The following is a 17,630-nucleotide window of genomic DNA, read 5'->3' as shown; positions in this document are numbered from 1 at the left end:
GATAAACATTCCTGATGATTCAGGAACTACATCCATTTCAGTGGATGCAGTTCCCTTCCCCATAAAATCAAGCATAAGGTGTCAAGGACATATAATAGGGCCATCCTCTTAGGACTAGTGATTTTAGAGGTGGGAGAAAAATTGTGCCCTTTCTCTTTGATATCTTGCTATTTACCTGGTAAAACAATGTTATTCCTTCATCCCGTCAACTGATATGGTATTCATTTAATGTCTGTTATGTGCCTAGAAGTGTTGGGGACATAATAATGATCAGCATAAGGTCCCTGCCTTTGTGGACTTAGCATTTTAATTAAGATAGACTGAATAAACACACACACACACACACACATACACACACACACACACCCTCTAACATAACAATATAACAAAATATATTTGTTGGTAATAGACGGGATGATATGGTTGGTGGTAGATGCTACGAAGAGAAATACAATGGGATGATTGAAGCCATATTGGAGGAGTGACTGCACAGAGTAAAGTGGTGTTAATTTCAGGCAAGGAAACCCCTCAGACCCTCAAGGCATTCCTGCCCAGTCCCTTGATTCACCTCAAACCAGGTCCTCTCTATAGAGTGTAGAGATAGAGCTGCAGTGAACCTTTCCCTAAAGCACCAGGACTGACATATACCCAGCACCTCTGGGTCCTGGAGAATTATGGGTCTAGAGAAGGAAGGGCTGGGATGACCGACCTTCCTTGGCCATGTTAGGCATTGGGCAGGTCAGGGTGGCAAGGACTGGGGTTTGTGTGGATGAAGGTGCAGGTGTGATTTGCAGGGAGCCCTTTTCTGGTCCCTGGCAAGAGGAGAGGGAAGATGGTGGCCTGGCCTAGGAGTGGGAATTAAAAAGAATTTTAAGTGAGATGGTCAGGGTAGTCCTCTCCACAGAGCAGAGGCTGGATGAAGAGAGGGGCAAGTACTAGAAGCCACCTGGTCTTTGGGAAAGAGCATCCTAGGCAGTGGGAACAGATATGAAATTTGCTTCGGAGGGCTAAGTGCAACTGTCTTGGAACCCACTAGAAAGGATCCGGCATTAAGGCAGAAAGGTTAAAGATATTCTTTTTTTAATTAAAAAAATTTTTTTTTTCAACGTTTATTTATTTTTGGGACTGAGAGAGACAGAGCATGAACGGGGGAGGGGCAGAGAGAGAGGGAGACACAGAATCGGAAACAGGCTCCAGGCTCCGAGCCATCAGCCCAGAGCCTGACGCGAGGCTCGAACTCCCGGACCGCGAGATCGTGACCTGGCTGAAGTCGGACGCTTAACCGACTGCACCACCCAGGCGCCCCAAGGTTAAAGATATTCTTGAGGTTACTGTGCTGTGAAATCTGGCTCATCAGAATAGCCAGATGAATGCTCAAGAGATGTGTTAGCCAGGAGTAAAGAGTGTGCATGTGGCTGGAGCAGGCCTTATATCACATCTCTGGGGAACTCACAGTGTATAGATACAGGAGCAGGGCTTGGTGGGCATCTGCCTGGATAAAGGGAACAGCTCAACATTCGGTGAAGTTGGCAGGACAAAATCCCAACATTTGACACACTATTGGCAAATAGTAATTTAATCTGTGGTTTCCATCTCTCACCCTATTTCCTCTTTAAGGCTGTACTTCAGTTTTCAGATGGCAACAGTTTTCTCTGTTAAAAATGTGCAAATGTTTCTGGAACATCTCCACACACTGACTCATCTCTGATTCCCAGTTCTTTTCTCCAATCATTCAACATCAGTTAAGAATTTGCTGAGAATTACTGCCTATCACATGTCCTTCTTTTATTGTCCAAATATGAATTTATTCATATATGCTTTTTGTATTTCATATCCATGGTTGTGTAGCCAATGTTCTGAAAATTTTCTCCCTATTCCAACTCCTCAGGTTGAGAAGTGTTCTGCCCTCTAGGGTTTTCTTTGGTAATATTTACTTACCAAAGTGGAGTGGTCCAGTTTACTTACATGGGTTACTCCTGATAAACTATGTATAACTTCTATTACTAGATGGGATTTAAACCATTATCCTTTAATAGTTTCTATTACTAGATGAGATTTAAAATATTGATAGTTTAGTTTTTTGTTTCCTCTGTTCCACTGAGCAGGTTTTTTACTTAGAAATGGAAACTCCAGAAAAGGTTGACCGCCTCCACAGGGAGAAGTTATTTCAGAAGAAACAGTATACTTGCAAGAACGAGTATTTACTGAACGCGCACCATGGTCTGGCGATGGAGCAGTCAACACAAGACTTAAAGTCCTCCTGTCATAGGTCTTCAGTCTATTTTAATCTAGCTTTAACATGACAGTGGGAGGAGATCTTGAAACGTAACTTGGTTTATTCTTTGGCTTCAAGGAACATAGAAGCTTTAGAGTTGGAACATCATGTGTCTACTTGCTGGTTTAAAACAATTGTAAAGTGGCTCTCGTTTGGATACTTAGATTGCTGAGGTTTTATATCTTCGTTCTTTTTCTCCTAAAGTTAGTATGAAGTACTTTAATCATTTTAAAGCAATATTTTATTTTTCAGTAATCTCTATACCAGACATAGGGCTCAAACTTACTACCCCGAGATCAAAAGTCACATGTTCTACCAACCCAGCCAGCCAGGCACCCCTGAAGTATTCGCTATTTTTCTAAATCTTTCTGTTTACTCAGAAAAGACTTGCTCATTTCAACAAATATGAAATAAAAAGTTTTCTGTATCCTCTATTTTATATAGATGTGATGTTTTAAAACTACTTTTAAATTCTACTGGTACAATCTGATAAACATGAAGGGTTATTAAGAGTAAATCAGTTTTTTTAAGTTTTACAACAAATAGAGCTGACAGCTAGTAGGTAAGACCTGTCCAACTTGGCAATAAGATGGTAGAAAGAATCACCTTTTCTCATTAAAAAATAGGAATTGGAAGACTTGTTTAGTATTGAAAGACGAATAATGCTCCTTTCTTCCCAATAATTCTTTACTAACAGTAATAAAGGCTTCTTTGAGGTCCATTAATAAGTATAACACACATAAAAATGGCAATTATATAAAAAGTACTTCCTTTCCCCACTCAGTATTGGCCAGCTCTGGTTTTACAATGAAGAGCTTCTTTTCAGAGAATAGCTGGGTTTGTCTAAGTTCATAATGAGTTTTTCTCCAAGATGTTCAAAGAGCTCGGTGATGTGTGCCCCCTCGTTGCTCCGGTTCTCAGAATGGCAGAGACCAAGGAAATCTCTATTTTTCCTCCCTTGGTTAAAAATTAATGAACTGTAACTTTTCACTTAGTATAGAATCATTTTTATTTTTTAGAATGATGGACCATTCTCTGAACAAATGAAACTAAATAAAGGGTTTTTGATTCTAAGAAGCATGGAAGATAATGTTGTTGCTTCTTGTTTCATGGTCAGTGTTAATGCCCTGGATGTAAACAATACGCACATTCATTCTTACATCATAATAGGAGTCTATTCAAGTTCCCTATAGCTGTCAGTATTTTCCCGTCTAGCAATGTCCCTTATGATACATGGCGTTAAGCACTTATACATATTGTTTATCTTGCGCTGCACTGTCCAATATAATATCCAAGAACTACACGTGGCTATTTAATTAAAATTAAAAAAATTAGAAATTCAGTTTCTCGGTCACTATTTACACATCAAGTACTCAATCAGTAGCCGTGTGTGTGCCATAGTGAACAGCACAAAGAATATTTCTAGAAAATTCTAGTGCAACAGTGCTTACAAGAAACTATGATTTTCTTTCAAAAACCTTAGCTAGTTTTCTAAGTTTTTATTTTCATTCCATACAGTGTTATATTGGTTTCAAGTGTACAATATAGTGAATCAACAATTCTGTATGTCATCCAGTGCTCATCGAAAAATTACACTCCTTAATTCTCATCACCTATTTCATGCATCCCCCCACTCACCTCCCCTCTGGTAACCATCAGTTCATTCTCTATAATTGTCTGTTTCTTGGTATGTCTTTCTCTTTACCCCTTTGTTTGCTTTGCTTGTTTGTTTTGTTTCTTAAATTCCACATTCTTCTCTTATGCCTTTAATCCTTGGGGGATAGATCTACAAAATCTATTTTTAAAAAATATTAATAAAATGATGAGCATATTTATAATATTGTAATTTGCATGATCTCTGTCTGACCATTAACTGCTCAATTGTTACCCTATGTTGAGAAGGTCATGTTAAATGATTTGAATCAGTATTAACTTTCCATCAAAATTCTAATCGACAGAGATGGTTATCAGCAATACAACTAACTAGAAAATGGATGGATCGAAGACCCCAAACTTATGATAGTAAGGAAATTAGGTTGAGGTATTTAAAAAAAGAGGGCAGAAAACTGTTTTTGTATAGTTGGGTGTTAGATATAATGATAGGTAGAAGTAGGATAAATATTGCAGTTAGTATAAATGAGGTGAATAAGTTTATTACTTTTATTTGGAGTTGCACCAATTTTTTGGCTCCTAAGGCCAATGGATTACTTCTATCCTATAAAAGTTGAAAAAGCCACGTTTTTATGCGTGGAGGCATGAATTAGCAGTTCTTGCATACTTTTTCGGTAAATAAGAAGGTTTACACTTCTATCATTAGATTCACAATCTAATGTTTTTGTTAAACTATATTTACAGTAAATGGGGCCTAGTACAATTTTGGGATTTAGTGATAGGAGGAGAAGGGGGAGTAGGTGGAGGGTTATTAGGGCGTTTTCTCGTGTAAATGATGGGTTAATATTTTTAATGTGGTGTGTGTACTTACCTCGTTGGGTTGTAATGAGTATGTAGAGAGAATATAAGGCTGTGATGATGATGTTTGTACCCATGAGGATAATGGTTATGTTGGATCATGAGAAGGAGGCCATTACTACGAATAGCTCCCCGATTAAATTGATTGTGGGCGGTAGGGCTAGGTTTGCGAGACTGGCTAGTAGTCATCAGGCAGCTATTAGGGGGAGAATGGTCTGCAGGCCTCGTGCTAGAATTATTGTTCGGCTATGTACTCGTTCGTAGTTTGAGTTTGCGAGGCAAAATAGTATGGATGAAGTTAGTCCGTGAGCAATTATCAGGGCTGTGGCTCCTATATAGCTTCAGGGTGTCTGAATTAGTACTGCTACAATTACTAGGGCCATGTGGCTTACAGATGAGTATGCGATTAAGGATTTTAGATCTGTTTGACGTAGACAAATAGAGCTTGTTATAACTATTCCTCATAATGATAGTATTATGAAGGGGTATGCTATTTGGTTTGTTGCGGGGTTTAGCAGAATTGTGATGCGCATTATTCCGTACCCCCCTAGTTTTAATAACACGGCGGCAAGAACTATTGAACCGGCGATAGGGGCTTCGACGTGTGCTTTTGGCAGTCAGAGATGGAGTCCGTATAGGGGTATTTTTACTATGAATGCCATCATACATGCTAATCAGAGGAAAATGTTGGATCAGGTGATTGAGATAGGTTTAGCCCAGTATTGGATAATTAGGAAATTTAAGGTTCCTATCGTGTTTTGGATATATAGTAGTGCGACTAGGAGAGGTAATGAGCCTACTAGGGTGTAAAATAAAAAGTATAGGCCAGCATTTAGTCGTTCTGTCTGGTTGCCTCATCGGGTAATGATAATTAAGGTAGGGATTAATGTGGCTTCGAATAGGATATAAAATATAATTAGCTCTGTGGCAGTGAATGTCATGATCAGGAGGAGTTGTAGGAGGATAAGTATTGTGATATATAATTTTTTTCGAACTAAAGTTTCTTTTGACAGATGCGACTGGCTGGCTATAAGTATTAGTGGTAGAAGTCATGTTGTCAGTACTAGTAGAGGTGCAGAGAGGGAGTCTGAAAAAAATAGCAATGAGAAGTTTAGGCTATTGTCGCCCAATTGATTTAGGTAGGAGAGACTAATGAGACTAATTAATAGGCTGTAGGCTGTTGAGTTGATTCAAATTATATTAGGTTTTGATAGTCATGTTGTTGGTATGAGTATGGCGGTGGGAATAATGATTTTTAGCATTGTAGGAGATTTAGGTTTTGTACATAGTCAGTACCGTATGTGTTTGATACTATTACTAGTAAGGATAGACCTAGTGCTGCCTCGCAGGCAGCGAATACTAGTAGAATAATGGGGGCTATGCTGGCTAGTGTGAAATGATTATTTAGGATTGCTACGGTCATTATAACAAATAGAGACAATATTATGCCCTCTAGGCATAGGAGGGAAGATATCAGGTGGGATCGGTATATTAATAATCCTATGAGTGACATGGCAAAAGCTAGAAAGATGTTAATATAAATTATGGACATTTGATAATTATAGGGTGAGCTATAATCTAATGAGTCGAAATCATTTATTTTAGTTTAAACTAATTATCATATTCAGTTCATTCTAGTCCTTTTTGGGTTCATTCGTAGGCTAGGCTTGCAGCTAGTAATGAGATTAGTAGAAGAGCTATAATAAGTATGGTTGATAGTTTGTTCGTTTGTGAGGCTCAGGGAAGGGGGAGTAGTAGTGCAATTTCTAGATCAAATAACAAGAATGTGATAGCTACTAGGAAGAATTTCATGGAAAAGGGTAACCGGGCGGATCCTATAGGATCAAATCCGCACTCGTAAGGGCTTACTTTTTCTGCATAGATATTTAGTTGGGGTAATCAGAATGCGATGAGTACGAGTAGTGCGGATAGGAGTGTGTTGGTGAGTAGAGCAAGTATTACGTTTATTATTCCTTTTCGGGCCTTATCCGAAACTGGTTGATTGGAAGTCAACTGTACTTGTTAATACTAAAGGAATAAGATCCTCATCAATAAATGGAAACGTATAGGAATAGTCAAACTACATCTACGAAGTGTCAGTATCAAGCAGCGGCTTCGAATCCAAAGTGGTGATTTGATGTAAAGTGATATTTTAGTTGGCGTAAGAAGCATACGATTAGGAAAGTGGAGCCAATAATTACATGTAGTCCGTGGAATCCTGTAGCCATGAAGAAAGTGGACCCGTAAACTCCGTCCGAGATTGTAAATGGTGTTTCGTAATATTCGGAGGCTTGGAGGAGTGTGAAGTAGATCCCTAGGGAAATTGTAATGAATAGTGCTTGGAGCATATGTTTTCGGTTTCCTTCCATTAAGCTATGGTGAGCCCAGGTGATTGATACTCCAGAGGCCAGAAGTACGGAAGTATTTAATAGTGGGACTTCTAGGGGGTTTAGGGGAATAATACCTGTTGGTGGTCAGCATCCTCCTAGTTCAGGGGTTGGGGCTAGGCTTGAGTGGTAAAAGGCCCAGAAGAAGCCTGCGAAGAAGAATACTTCTGAGACGATGAAGAGGACTATTCCATATCGAAGGCCTTTTTGAACAATGGGTGTATGGTGGCCTTGGAATGTACTTTCTCGAATAATATCTCGTCATCATTGGTACATGGTTAATAGGTTGGTAGTCATTCCAAGAGCTAGTAATAGTGTTGAGTTGTAGTGGAATCATATAGCCAGGCCTGATGTCATTAGGAGGGCTGAAAGGGCCCCCGTGAGTGGTCATGGGCTAGGGTTGACTATGTGGTACGCATGAGTTTGGTGGGTCATTAGGTATTGTCATGTAAATACAGGCTTACTAGTAGGGTGAAGACGTAGGCTTGAATTAAAGCCACAGCGAATTCAAGGATCGTTAGGAGGATGAGAATGGTAAAAGTAATTAAGGCAACGGAGGTGCTGATGTTTGCCAGGGCTAGGGTGGCTCCTCCAATCAGGTGTATTAGTAGATGCCCTGCAGTGATGTTAGCTGTAAGTCGTACGGCTAAGGCCACAGGTTGAATAAAGAGACTAATAGTTTCGATGATTACAAGCATAGGAATTAGGGGAATAGGTGTTCCCTGTGGTAAAAAGTGGGCCAGAGATGCTTTAGTTTTATGGCGAAATCCAGTAATTACAGTGCCAGCTCATAGTGGAATGGCTATTCCTAAGTTTATTGACAACTGGGTGGTTGGAGTGAATGAGTGAGGCAACAAGCCTAGTAAGTTCGTTGATCCGATAAATAAGATGAGGGATATTAGTATTAGGGCTCAGGTTTGTCCTTTGTGATTATGAATGGCTAGTATTTGTTTTGATGTTAATTGTACTAGTCATTGTTGTAGTGAGATTAGGCGATTATTAATTAGTCGATTGGGTGATGGGAATAGAATGCTTGGGAATATAATGATTAGAATAACAACAGGCAGTCCTATTATTGTTGGGGTAGTGAAAGAGGCGAATAGATTTTCATTCATTTTTTTTCTCAGGGACTAAGTTGATTTGGCGTGGTTGTGGATTTAGGTTCTGGATTTAACGGATATAGGTATTTTGAGATTTTTAGTTGAAATATAATGAATAGTGTTATGATTATTGATATGATAGTGATAAATCAGGTTGATGTATCCAGCTGTGGCATATCATTAAGGGGAGGTCTGAGCTCCCAGTCTTTAACTTAAAAGGTTAACGCTTATTTAGCTTCTCAATGAATTTATAGTATAGATGCAGATCATTTTTCAAAGTATGCCAATGGGACTAGTTCGAGGACAATGGGTATGAAGCTATGGTTTGAGCCGCAGATTTCTGAGCATTGGCCATAATATAATCCAGGTCGTGTGCCCATCAGAGTTGTTTGGTTTAGTCGGCCTGGGATAGCATCAGTTTTTAGGCCTAGTGATGGAACGGCTCATGAATGTAACACATCCTCTGACGAGATTAGCATGCGGATAGTTATTTCTATTGGTAAAACCACTCGGTTGTCAACTTCTAGTAGTCGAAGTTCTCCTGGTTTTAATTCTTGGGTAGGGATTATGTAAGAGTCAAAATTCAAGTCTTCATAGTCGGTATATTCGTAACTTCAGTATCACTGGTGTCCCATGGTTTTTACTGTGAGAGATGGGTTGTTAATTTCATCTATTATATAGAGGATTCGCAGGGAGGGTAGGGCGATAAGAATTAGGATGATGGCAGGCAGAATAGTTCAGATGGTCTCTACTTCTTGAGCATCTATTGTACTTGTATGTGTAAGCTTGGTTGTTAGCATTAATGAGATAATATAGAGGACTAGTGAGCTAATTAGGAATACAATCATTAATGTATGGTCATGGAAGTGTAGGAGTTCCTCTATGATAGGAGATGTGGCATCTTGAAAGCCTAGTTGAAAGGGGTACGCCATGGAAGTATATAGGATTCAAGCCTATAATTTAACTTCGACAAAGTTATGTAATTGTTTTACTAATACTTCTTAATTGAGAAAGACATAGTGGTTATGGCATTGGCTTGAAACCAGTTTAAGAGGGTTCGACTCCTTCCTTTCTTATTTTAATAGTACATAAGTTGGCTCTTCAAATGTGTGGTATGGAGGGGGACATCCATGTAATCACTCAAGATTAGTTGTGGTTAATTCTACTATGGCCACTTCTCGCTTGGATGCAAAAGCTTCTCACACTATGAAAACCATTAATATAACTGCCGTTAATGAGATAAAAGAGCCTATTGAGGAAATTGTGTTTCAAGTTGTGTATGCATCTGGGTAGTCAGAATAACGTCGCGGCATTCCTGATAGGCCTAGGAAATGCTGAGGAAAGAACGTCATGTTGACACCCACAAATATAATTGTGAAGTGGATTTTTGCCCAAGTATCATCCAGAGTATACCCTGAGAATAGGGGGAACCAGTGGACAAAGCCTCCCATGATAGCGAATACTGCTCCTATTGACAGGACGTAGTGGAAGTGGGCTACTACGTAATATGTATCGTGAAGAACAATATCTAATGAGGAGTTTGCTAATACAATTCCCGTTAAGCCCCCTACGGTAAATAGAAAAATAAATCCCAGGGCCCATAGTATGGCGGGAGACCATTTGATATTGCCTCCATGAAGAGTGGCTAGTCAGCTAAACACTTTCACCCCAGTAGGAATAGCAATGATTATGGTGGCTGATGTAAAGTATGCTCGTGTGTCTACATCCATCCCTACAGTAAATATGTGATGGGCTCATACGATAAAGCCCAAGAAGCCGATTGATATTATGGCTCAAACTATCCCCATGTAGCCAAAGGGCTCTTTTTTACCTGAGTAATAGGTAACAATGTGTGAGATCATTCCAAAGCCAGGTAAAATTAGGATGTAGACCTCTGGGTGACCAAAGAATCAGAATAAGTGTTGATATAAAATAGGATCTCCTCCTCCAGCAGGGTCAAAGAATGTAGTGTTTAAGTTTCGATCTGTTAGTAGCATGGTGATTCCTGCTGCTAGAACTGGGAGTGATAGGAGCAATAAGACTGCAGTAATTAAAACTGATCATACAAATAAGGGTGTTTGATATTGAGATATGGCAGGGGGTTTTATATTAATAATAGTGGTAATAAAATTAATAGCACCTAGGATTGAGGAAACACCTGCCAGGTGGAGTGAGAAAATAGTTAGGTCTACGGATGCTCCTGCATGTGCCAGGTTACCGGCTAGGGGCGGATATACTGTTCACCCAGTTCCTGCTCCGGCCTCCACTATGGATGAAGCAAGTAGAAGTAGAAAAGATGGGGGAAGAAGTCAGAAGCTCATGTTATTCATTCGGGGGAATGCCATATCAGGGGCTCCAATTATTAGTGGGACCAGTCAGTTCCCGAACCCTCCAATTATAATGGGCATTACTATGAAGAAAATTATTACAAAAGCGTGGGCGGTGACGATTACATTGTAAATCTGATCATCTCCCAGTAGTGTGCCAGGTTGACCCAGTTCGGCTCGGATTAGGAGACTGAGGGCAGTCCCCACCATACCGGCCCAGGCACCGAATAGAAGATAAAGAGTACCGATATCTTTGTGATTAGTTGAAAATAGTCAGCGGTTTATGAACATAGGTAAAATGGCTGAGTAGGCATTAGACTGTAAATCTAAACACAGAGGTTCGAGCCCTCTTTTTACCAAGTCCTGCAGTGAGTGTCATATTGAATTGCAAATTCAAAGAAGCAGCTTGACGCTGCCGGGGCTTCTCCCGCCTTTTTTTTCCAGACGGCGGGAGAAGTGGATTGAAGCCAGTTGTTTAGGGTATTTAGCTGTTAACTAAAATTTCGTGGGGTTGGAGCCCACCAATCTAGTGAGGACTTAGCTTAATTAAAGTGTTTGATTTGCAGTCAATTGATGTGAGATGAGTTCTCGCAGTCCTTAAGGTGGCTTGGGCATGCAGAAGTTAAGTCTGTGAGGCTTGCTTAGAGCTTTGAAGGCTCTTGGTCTAGTCTAACCTAAACTTCTAATCCAGGATGGATAGTATTGGTGTGAGTGGAAGTAGTATAGTTGATATTACGATTAAAGGGGGTAAGAGGATTGTTTTTTTTGTGCATTCGAATCGTCATTTTATTTTTATGTTATTGTTTGAGGGGAATATGGTCAGTGCGGTGGTGTATGTTAGTCGTATGTAGAAGTATAGGTTGAGTAGTGCTGTTATGGCTAGTAGTGTTGGTATTATGATTATTTCATTTTTAGTTAGTTCTTGGATGATTATTCATTTTGGGATGAAGCCGGAGAGTGGAGGGAGGCCGCCTAGGGATATTATTAGTACTAGAATAAGTGAGGTAATTAGGGGGGTTTTGTTTCATGTTTGTGATAAGGCTGATGTTGTTGTGGTGGAGTTATGTATGAATAGCATGAAGGTGGTTAGTGTTATAATAATGTAGATAGTTAGGTTTAGGATTATTACTGTGGGGTTGTATATTATGATGGCTGTTATTCAGCCTATATGGGCGATTGAGGAGTATGCCATGATTTTTCGTAGTTGTGTTTGGTTAAGGCCTCCTCAACCCCCGATTATAACTGACATGATGGATATTGTTAGGAGGAGGTTAGGGTTGATGGTGGGTGAAATTTGGTAGAGGATGGATAGTGGTGCGATTTTTTGTCATGTTAGTAAGATCAGGCCTGATGATATGGGGACTCCTTGTGTGACTTCAGGTACTCAGAAGTGAAAGGGGGCTAGTCCTAGTTTTATTGCTAGGGCGGTTGTTATTATGATTGATGCTATGGGGTTGAGGTCTTTTGATACGGTTCATTGTCCCGAGTGTAGTAGGTTGATAATGATTCCTATTATTAGGATTATGGAGGCGGTTGCTTGCGTTAGGAAATATTTTGTGGCTGCTTCTATGGCCCGTGGGTTGTATTTTTTTATGAGGATGGGAATAATGGCTAGCAGGTTTATTTCAAAGCCGATTCAGACTATAAGTCAATGGGAGGTTGATACTACAATTATAGTTCCTGAGATAACGGTTGATATAATGATGATGAAAATAGGGGGTTTGATTAGTATGGGAAGGGTATAAACCAACATTTTCGGGGTATGGGCCCGATAGCTTATTTAGCTGACCTTACTTTAGAATGTGGTGTAATAATGGTAGCACGAAGATTTTTGGATTCTTAGGATTAGGTTCGACTCCTATAATTCTAGAAATAAGAGGGTTTAAACCTCTATGTTTTACTCTATCAAAGTAACTCTTTTATCAGACATATTTCTTATGTTTGAGGTGGGATGCTTGCTGTAATGATAGGCAGTGATACGTGTCATATGCATAGGGCTAGGGTAAGGGGTAGGAAATTTTTTCATAGGAGGTGCATTAGTTGGTCATATCGGAATCGTGGGTAGGATGCTCGGATTCATAGGAAAGTGGTTGTTAAAAATAGGGTTTTTACTGTAAAGTTAATAGTATGAAGTTCTGGCATATAGGGGTTGTGGTATGCTCCGAAGAATAGGATTGTTGTGAGGATATTTATTATGATGATGTTGGCATATTCTGCTAGGAAGAATAGAGCGAAGGGGCCTGCTGCATATTCTACATTGAATCCGGATACTAGTTCTGATTCTCCTTCTGTTAGGTCGAATGGGGCTCGGTTGGTCTCTGCTAGTGTTGAGATGAATCATATTATGGCTAGGGGTCATGCGGGAATAATTAGTCATATGTATTCTTGGGTGGTAATTAGTGTGGCTAGTGTGAAGGACCCATTTATTAGTAGTACTGATAGGAGGATAATGGCTAGTGTGACTTCATATGAGATTGTTTGGGCCACGGCTCGTAGGGCTCCAATTAGGGCGTATTTTGAGTTTGAGGCTCATCCTGATCATAGAATGGAGTAAACGGCCAGGCTTGATATAGCTAGTATGAATAGTACTCCTAGGTTTATATTAATGAGTGGATATGGTATGGGTAGTGGGATTCACATGGTTAGGGCCAGTGTGAGGGCTAGAATTGGTGCTATAATGAATATGAGTATGGAGGATGTGAGGGGCCGTAGGGGCTCTTTGGTAAATAGTTTTACGGCGTCTGCGATGGGTTGAAGTAGGCCATATGGTCCTACGACATTTGGTCCTTTACGGAGTTGCATGTAACCTAGCACTTTTCGTTCGACTAAGGTTAGGAAGGCTACGGCGAGGAGAATGGGGATAATTAGTGAGAGGATGTTGATTATGAACATGTTGTTAGGGAGAGGAGTTGAACCTCTGATTATAAAAGCTTAAGTTTTATGCAGTTACCGGGCTCTGCCACCCTAACAAACCCGAGCTCTCGGGCAGGTGAAATTGGGTAAACTGTCTAGATTAAGATTATATCATCTATTAGGTTAAAGGCGCTTTGGTAAAGTGGGCCTCATTTCTCTTGTCCTTTCGTACTGGGAGAAATTGTCACGTAATCTTTTTATCTCCAAGAGTTAATACACATAAGTATTGTATGAGAAATGCTTACTGAAATTGAGACTTAATGCAAATGATTACCGAATCTTTAGTATTTGGATGATGTGACTGTAGTAGGGAGAAGTCATGGTCTTTCACTATCTCTTCTCTCCTGTTTCCTCTAATAGTAGACTCTTCAAATTTCAGCTGGACACATGGCCACCCTGCATAAAGATCATAATTATCAGCCTCCCTTGCAGCTAGTTGTGGCCATCTAAATTTTGCTAATAAGATCTAAGCAGGAATGATGTGTGAAAGTGCTTTTTTGTCCTTTCCTGCTGGGTCCACCATTGAGGGTGAAGATGACCCTCAAGTACTGACAGAGAAACCAGGAAGAAGGAGCTTGAGGCTCTGACGCTATATCATTTTTCAATTGCTGATGTGCAGGCACTTATATAAAAGATAAATAAACTTCTGTCTTACTTAAGACACTATTATTTTGAGTTTTATTTTAGCAGTTATTACAGAATTATTGCAATGGTCAACAGAACAAATACTACAACAGAACTAATATCACGATCAGTAGGACACTGGAGTAGAGGGGAAATATGTAATGGGCAAGTCGTCAGATTTATTTGAAATATATCTATCCTCATTGTTCCTTGTAGATTTTATTAACCAGTTTATGAAAAAAAACATTTCATCATGTGTGGTCTCCAATGCAAACATCTATATTTCCTCTTCTATCAAGGTAAACAGATTCTATTTATGATTTTTTTTTTTACAATTTGAAGTCAATTTTGCCTGTTATTTTGTCTTTTTTGTTTGTTTTTTGAGAGAGAGAGAGAGAGTGTGCGCACATGAATAGGGAGAAGGACAGAGGAGAGTTCGAGAATCTTAAGCAGGCTCCACGGCCAGCGTGGAGCTCAATCTCATGACCCTGAGAACATGACCTGAGCTGAAATCAAGAGTCGGATGCTTCACCAACTGAGCCACCCAGGTGCCCCTTACACCTGTTACTTTAGTTTGTCTTTGTACAAGTTCTATGAGATAGTCATTTCTTTCATTGTATAGATAAGGCAACTGAGACTCCCAGAGTTTGAGTGACTTACAATGTATACACAGCCAGTAAGTGTTGTAGCTGAGACCCATGCCCAGAGACGAAACCCGCTGTGAATCCAACTAACATGTAATTACGTTCCAATTTGTAACATGCAAATTTATGATTGTAAATGAAAGGTTTCATTTAATTCGTGGAAAAATTGGTAACTTTCTAATATAGAGATGATGGCTTATTTCCCAGTAGTGTTCCAGAAAAGGTTCCTTGGAACACGAGTGACCATCTTAAAAGGGATTCTTTGTCAACTATTTACAGAATGATGTAAACTGTACTCCTATTCTAAAGATTCACAATTCACATGTGTACATTAAAAGTCCTGAGAAATCCCATCATAAGGAGGCCTTTTAAATTTCAACTCTGATGTGCTCAACCTCATTTACTACAGAACTCCCTTTTTATATATCTATTAAGACAGAACACTTTTTTGTTATTTATTTATTTATTTATTTATTTAATTTGTTATATTTAATTTATTGTCAAATTGGTTTCCATACAACACCCACTGCTCATCCCAACAGGTGCCCTCCTCAATGCCCATCACCCACTTTCCCCTCCCTCCCACCCCCCATCAACCCTCGGTTTGTTCTCAGTATTTACAACGTTCATTTATTTTTGCGACAGAGAGAGACAGAGCATGAACGGGGGAGGGGCAGAGAGAGAGGGAGACAGGCTCCAGGCTCTGAGCCATCAGCCCAGAGCCTGACGCGGGGCTCGAACTCATGGACCGCGAGATCGTGACCTGGCTGAAGTCGGACGCTTAACCGACTGCGCCACCCAGGTGCCCCTGTTCTCAGTATTTAAGAGTCTCTTATGGTTTGCCTCCTTCCCTCTCTGTACCTTTTTCTTTACCCTCCTTCCCCTCCCCCTGGTCTTCTGTTAAGTTTCTCAGGATCCACATGAGTGAAAAACATATGAATACTCTTCAGATGTCCTGCCTTACTACTAGAGAGTGCAGTTTCTGCTAGAGATATTTAATGGTGGTCAAAAACTTGAAGGCATTTTAGAAACAGTAACTTAATGAGTTTCTCTTCAACTGTAAAATCATATATCCGCAAAGATGCTTGGGGATTTGAGGTATGTGGGAAGTAGACAACTCATTCATTCTTGGACTTTTATGGACCCCAATTCTTGGGAAGTTCTTTTTCTGGATTTGGCAATAGCAGCTACACTCCTCAGGGAGGTTGTGTCTGCCATACATCCCATTCAGGATTACTAATCTTTAAATTTAGACTTTTCTGACTTGGGACAAGGCAAATATATTTAAGGTTACTTGCTGGGAAAGTCTTATAATTATATGTCTGTTTGTAAGACTATGTGATATGACATTACAGTAATTAGAGGATATTTAAAAATATTTCAAAGATACCAGTTTCATATGTAGAAAGAAAATAAAAGACCACTAGTTACTCTCAAAATTCCCCACACTGAGAAATGCTTATTGACTTCATTTTAGACTTTTAGCTACTTGATATATATCATTTACATATTAGATTCTGTGTCACCAAAGAAGCATAAAGTTTCTGCATGTTAATGTTAGATGTAGGATATTGAAGTCAACTTGGATATTAAACACAAATAAATACAAAACCAAATTATTATTGTTTATTGTTTTCATAGCTCTAATGGGAAGTACTTGGCAACAGCCAGGTTTATTAGGGCTAGAGACAAAACTGTGAAAATAGTCCCTGGAAAGTGTCAAGGCAGGCTTAATAAAAATTTAATAAAAAAATCAATGTAGATTAATAAAAATAGTCCTGAATTGGAGTAGGATGATTTAGGGTTTAACCCCAGCAAGGATGCTCAAAAGAGCAACTATTTTAAAAATGTAATTCTCTGCAAAGTAATTTGTATGTTTTAAATAATTCTAATACAGACTCTTAAATACTGAGAACAAACTGAGGATTGATGGGGGGTGGGGGAGAGGAGAAAGTGGGTGATGGGCATTGAGGAGGGCACCTGTTGGGGTGAGCACTGGGTGTTGCATGGAAACCAATTTGACAATAAATTATATTTAATATTCAAAAATAATTCTAATACAAATCTCTATAGACTTTACTTGTGAGGTTTGAAAATCACTTCTAAAACCATCTGGAAGAATAAATGGGTGAAAATGTCCAAGAACATTTGAGAAAGAAATATTTTGTTTGAAAACTTTCACTACCAAATATTAAAACATAAAGCTTCAGCAATTAATGTAAACCTGTGACAAGAGAAAAAGTTGTAAAATAGAAAGGAAAGGAATAGACCCTAATATAGGAATTTATACTGAGATAAAGGGGGAATTTCAAGGTGATGGGAAAAGTGAGATCATTTAATGAACAAAATAGTGGATAGTATCATCATTTGGAAAATAAAGTAATGGAGTAAATTTAAGAAGTGAATGGGGTAAATGGAGTAATATTAGGAAGCTATAAATATAAAAATATAAAATATTTTTCCAAGCCTAAAAACAAAAAGAAAAAACTAAAGTGAAATATTGATAGATTTTTACTGCACAAAAAATTTCAAAAGGCAAACAAACTGTGGGAATATTGGCAACATATGTGACTGACAAAGTGTAATATGCTTAATATAACAAAATTCTTATAAATTATTAGAAGATTAATTAATACAAAAATGGGCAAAGTAGTGAAGAGCACATTTAAAAAAGAGCACATGCAGAGAGCCAAAGTTCATGAAAATACATGTATAAGTCAGTAGTTGTAAAATAAATGAAAAATAAGATATTATTAAGCTATAATAGAAAAATATTAAAGGTATTTTAAAAAGCTATTTTTAAATAGAGAGTGAAGTTAAACGGGAAATTTCTTTCATTGTTGATGGCAGAGTAATTGGTATAATCTTTCTGAAGGTCAATTTGGCAATCT

The 17,630-nt window shown here is 39.0% G+C and overlaps 1 long non-coding RNA gene and 1 pseudogene across 1 annotated transcript; one reads left to right on the top strand and one right to left on the bottom strand.

Annotated features, from left to right (window-relative positions):
* Positions 1-4,347: 4,347 nt before the first annotated feature.
* On the top strand, positions 4,348-17,404 carry LOC124501663 (uncharacterized). The gene is made up of 3 exons (XR_006959796.1): positions 4,348-6,690; positions 7,644-7,647; positions 17,393-17,404. It is a non-coding gene; the product is annotated as an uncharacterized LOC124501663 (long non-coding RNA).
* LOC124501662 (cytochrome c oxidase subunit 1-like) lies at positions 9,233-10,056 on the bottom strand (annotated as a pseudogene).
* Positions 17,405-17,630: the final 226 nt, after the last annotated feature.

This window comes from Lynx rufus, unplaced genomic scaffold, assembly GCF_022079265.1.
Source record: "Lynx rufus isolate CCGP_SWC_20201006 ecotype Redwood Valley unplaced genomic scaffold, mLynRuf1.p SCAF_7, whole genome shotgun sequence".
Lineage (NCBI taxonomy): Eukaryota > Metazoa > Chordata > Mammalia > Carnivora > Felidae > Lynx > Lynx rufus.
This window is presented reverse-complemented; position numbering and strand designations above follow the sequence as displayed.